Genomic DNA, 5,647 nt, shown 5'->3' on the forward strand with positions numbered 1-5,647 from the left:
GTCTCTCTCCCACACAATGAATGCTAGGATCCATTTTATTCAAACAAAACAAAAACAAAAACAAACTGACGCTCCAAGCAAAGTACATAAGATGTGATGGAATAAAAATATAGTTTCAGGGGAGGAACCTGATAATGTTGTCGATGAAGAAGGGGATGCCTTGGGCATCCCCAAGCTTAGACGCTTGAGTCTTCTTGATATATGCAGAGGTGAACCACCGGGGCATCCCCAAGCTTAGAGCTTTCACTCTCCTTGATCATAGTGTATATCATCCTCCTCTCTTGATCCTTGAAAACTTCCTCCACACCAAACTCGAAACAAACTCATTAGAGGATTAGTGCATAATCAAAATTCACATATTCAGAGGTGACACAATCATTCTTTATACTTCTGGACATTGCACAAAGCTACTGAAAGTCAATGGAACAAAGAAATCCATCTAACATAGCAAAACAGGCAATGCAAAATAAAAGGCAGAATCTGTCAAAACAGAACAGTTCGTAAAGACGTATTTTTAACAGGCACCAGACTTGCTCAGATGAGAAAACTTAAAACTAATGAAAGTTGCGCACATATCTGAGGATCACTCACGTAAATTGGAATAATTTTCTGAGTTACCTACAGAGAATTTTACCCAGATTCGTGACAGCAAAGAAAACTGTTTCTGCGCAGTAATCCAAATCTAGCATCATACTTCTATTAGAGACTTTACTTGGCACAACAATGCAATAAAACTAAGATAAGGAGAGGTTGCAACAGTAGTAAACAACTTCCAAGACTCAAATATAAAACAAAATTATTGTAGTAAAAACATGGGTTGTCTCCCATAAGCGCTTTTCTTTAACGCCTTTCAGCTAGGCGCAGAAAGTGTGTATCAAGTATTATCAAGAGATGAAGCATCAACATCATAATTTGTTCTAATAATAGAATCAAAAGGTAACTTCATTCTCTTTCTAGGGAAGTGTTCCATACCTTTCTTGAGAGAAAATTGATATTTAATATTACCTTCCTTCATATCAATGGTAGCACCAACAGTTCGAAGAAAAGGTCTTCCCAATATAATGGGACAAGATGCATTGCATTCAATATCCAAGACAACAAAATCAACGGGGACAAGGTTATTGTTAACCATAATACGAACATTATCAACTCTCCCCAAAGGTTTCTTTGTAGAGTTATCAGCAAGATTAACATCCAAATAACAATTTTTCAATGGTGGCAAGTCAAGCATATTATAGATTCTCTTCGGCATAACGGAAATACTTGCACCAAGATCACATAAAGCATTACAATCAAAGTCTTTGACCCTCATCTTAATTATGGGATCCCAACCATCCTCTAGCTTCCTAGGAATAGAAGTTTCGCGTTCTAGTTTCTCTTCTCTAGCTTTTATGAGAGCATTTGTAATATGTTTTGTGAAAGCCAAATTCATAGCACTAGCATTAGGACTTTTAGCAAGTTTTTGTAAGAACTTTATAACTTCAGAGATGAGGCAATCATCAAAGTCTAAACCATTATAATCTAAAGCAATGGGATCATTGTTCCCAATGTTGGAAAAAATTTCAGCAGTTTTATCACAGGCAGTTTCAGCAGTTTTAGCAGTTTCAGGCAGTTTTTCGCGCTTTGCATTAGAAGTGGAACCATTGCTAACACCAATTCTTTTACCATTATTAGTAGGAGGTGCAGCAATATGTGGAGCATTAGCATTGCTAGTGGTAGTAATAGTCCAAACTTTAGCTACATTATTCTCTTTAGCTAGTTTTTCATTTTCTTCTCTTTCCCACCTAGCATGCAATTCAGCCATTAATCTTATATTCTCATTAATTCTAACTTGGATGGCATTTGCTGTAGTAACAATTTTATTTTCATTATCCCTATTAGGCATAACTTTCAATTTCAAAAGATCAACATCAGCAGCAAGACTATCAACTTTAGAAGCAAGTATATCAATTTTCCCAAGCTTTTCTTCAACAGATTTGTTAAAAGCAGTTTGTGTACTAATAAATTCTTTAAGCATGGCTTCAAGTCCAGGGGGTGTATTCCTATTATTGTTGTAAGAATTCCCATAAGAATTACCATAGCCATTACCATTATTATAAGGATATGGCCTATAGTTGTTACTAGAATTGTTCCGATAAGCATTGTTGTTGAAATTATTATTTTTAATGTAGTTTACATCAACATGTTCTTCTTGTGCAACCAATGAAGCTAATGGAACATTATTAGGATCAACATTTGTCCTATCATTCACGAGCATAGACATAATAGCATCAATCTTATCACTCAAGGAAGAGGTTTCTTCGATAGAATTTACCTTCTTACCTTGTGGAGCTCTTTCCGTGTGCCATTCAGAGTAATTAATCATCATATTATCAAGAAGCTTTGTTGCTTCACCAAGAGTGATGGACATAAAGGTACCTCCAGCAGCTGAATCCAATAGGTTCCGCGAAGAAAAATTCAGTCCTGCATAAAAGGTTTGGATGATCATCCAAGTAGTCAGTCCATGGGTTGGGCAATTTTTAACCAAAGATTTCATTCTTTCCCATGCTTGTGCAACATGCTCAGTATCTAATTGTTTAAAATTCATTATGCTACTCCTCAAAGATATAATTTTAGCGGGGGGATAATATCTACCAATAAAAGCATCCTTGCATTTAGTCCATGAATCAATACTATTCTTAGGCAGAGATAGCAACCAATCTTTAGCTCTTCCTCTTAGTGAGAAAGGGAACAATTTTAATTTTATTATGTCACCATCTACATCTTTATACTTTTGCATTTCACAAAATTCAACAAACTTATTGAGATGGGCAGCAGCATCATCAGAACTAACACCAGAAAATTGCTCTCGCATAACAAGATTCAGTAAAGCAGGTTTAATTTCAAAGAATTCTGCTGTAGTAGCAGGTGGAGCAATAGGTGTGCATAAGAAATCATTATTATTTGTGGTTGTGAAGTCACACAACTTAGTATTCTCAGCAGTATTCATTTTAGCAACAGTAAATAAAGTAAACTAGATAAAGTAAATGCAAGTAACTAATTTTTTTGTGTTTTTGATATAGCAAACAAGATAGTAAATAAAGTAAAACTAGCAACTAATTTTTTTGTGTTTTGATTTAGTGCAGCAAACAAAGTAGTAAATAAAATAAAGCAAGACAAAAACAAAGTAAAGAGATGGCGATGTGGAGACTCCCCTTGCAGCGTGTCTTGATCTCCCCGGCAACGGCGCCAGAAAATATGCTGTTGTCCACAACTGATGTGGGCATAGTAGCTTCCTTGTGACGTTGGGAACCCCAAGAGGAAGGTATGATGTGTACAGCAGCAAGTTTTCCCTCAGTAAGAAACCAAGGTTTATCGAACCAGTAGGAGTCAAGAAGCACGTTGAAGGTTGATGGCGGCGAGATGTAGTGCGGCGCAACACCAGGGATTCCGGCGCCAACGTGGAACCCGCACAACACAACCAAAGTACTTTGCCCCAACGAAACAGTGAGGTTGTCAATCTCACCGGCTTGCTGTAACAAAGGATTAGATGTATAGTGTGGAAGATGATTGTTTGTAGAGAACAGTAAAACAAGTATTGCAGTAGATTGTATTCGATTAAAAGAAAATGGACCGGGGTCCACAGTTCACTAGAGGTGTCTCTCCCATAAGATAAATAGCATGTTGGGTGAACAAATTACAGTTGGGCAATTGACAAATAGAGAGGGCATGACAATGCACATACATGACATGATGAGTATTGTGAGATTCAATTGGGCATTACGACAAAGTACATAGACCGCTATCCAGCATGCATCTATGCCTAAAAAGTCCACTTTCAGGTTATCATCCGAACCCCTTCCGGTATTAAGTTGCAAGCAATAGACAATTGCATTAAGTATGGTGCGTAATGTAATCAATAACTACATCCTCGGACATAGCATCAATGTTTTATCCCTAGTGGCAACAACACATCCACAACCTTAGAACTTTCTGTCACTGTCCCAGATTTAATGGAGGCATGAACCCACTATCGAGCATAAATACCCCCTCTTGGAGTTACTAGCAAAAACTTGGCCAGAGCCTCTACTAACAACGGAGAGCATGCAAGATCATAAACAACACATAGGTAATAGATTGATAATCAACATAACATAGTATTCTCTATCCATCGGATCCCAACAAACACAACATATAGCATTACAGATAGATGATCTTGATCATGTTAGGCAGCTCACAAGATCCGACAATGAAGCACATGAGGAGAAGACGACCATCTAGCTACTGCTATGGATCCATAGTCCAGGGGTGAACTACTCACTCATCAATCCGGAGGCGACCATGGCGGTGTAGAGTCCTCCGGGGGATGAATCCCCTCTCCGGCAGGGTGCTGGAGGCGATCTCCTGAATCCCCCGAGAAGGGATTGGCGGCGGCGGCGTCTCAGTAAAGTTTTCCGTATCGTGGCTCTTGGTACTGGGGGTTTCGCGACGGAGGCTTTAAGTAGGCGGAAGGGCAACGCGGGGGGCCACACGAGGGCCCCACACGCCAGGGCCGCGCGGCCAGGGGCTGGGCTGCGCCGCCCTGTTGTGGCGGCGCCTCGTGGCCCCACTTCCTTTCCCCCTCGGTCTTCTGGAAGCTTCGTGCAAAAATAGGCCCCTGGGCGTTGATTTCGTCCAATTCCGAGAATATTTCCTTACTAGGATTTCTGAAACCAAAAACAGCAGAAAACAGCAACTGGCTCTTCGGCATCTCGTTAATAGGTTAGTGCCGGAAAATGCATAATAATGACATATAATGTGTATAAAACATGTGAGTATCATCATAAAAGTAGCATGGAACATAAGAAATTATAGATACGTTTGAGACGTATCAGCAACACATTAAGAGCACGCTGAGACACGACTATAGTGTGAGCTTCAGACGGATAAGCATCTACACCATCACTGTCATAATCATCATCTTCTGGAGCATTTGGATCAACATCATCTCCAGTCTCATACTCATTGTCCTCATTAACAATCATGACCTTGCGGTTAGGACAATCCCTCCTAAAGTGACCCTTGCCACCACATGTATGGAAATTCATATCGCGGTTGCGCGTAGTAGACATGCTAGAACCACTTGTACTTGCAGCAGATTCGGACTTCTTTGTCTTGGACACATTAGAGACCGGTTTGCTAGGTAGAGTAGAATAAGGTGCGGAGCGCGTAGATGGCGCAGGCGCCATTGATGGGGGCGCACGAGGTGTGAAGCGCCCAACTCCCGTAGTACGACCTTTAACCTTAGCTTCATCAGCCAACTGTGATTCAGTTTCTCTTGCATGATGTAGCAACTCATTCATAGTGGTGTAACTGTAATGACGAACAATGCCTTTGATATCATACTTCAAACCATTGAGAAAACGAGTCATTGTCATCTCACGAGATTCTTTGACACGGCCACGCTGCATTAGCATCTCCATCTCCATATAATATTCATCAACAGTCTTCACACCTTGTCTCAATAGGGTCAACTTATCAAATATATTGCGCAAATAATTAGCGGGCACAAAACGATCATTCATCCGCCTTCATTGCATGCCATGTGATAATAGGCAGTTCACCATCTTCTTCGTGAGCACGAACAAATCGATCCCACCAACGCAATGCATAACCATCAAATTCGGAA

Source organism: Lolium perenne, chromosome 1 (genome assembly GCF_019359855.2).
Source record: "Lolium perenne isolate Kyuss_39 chromosome 1, Kyuss_2.0, whole genome shotgun sequence".
In the NCBI taxonomy this organism is placed as follows: Eukaryota; Viridiplantae; Streptophyta; class Magnoliopsida; order Poales; family Poaceae; genus Lolium; species Lolium perenne.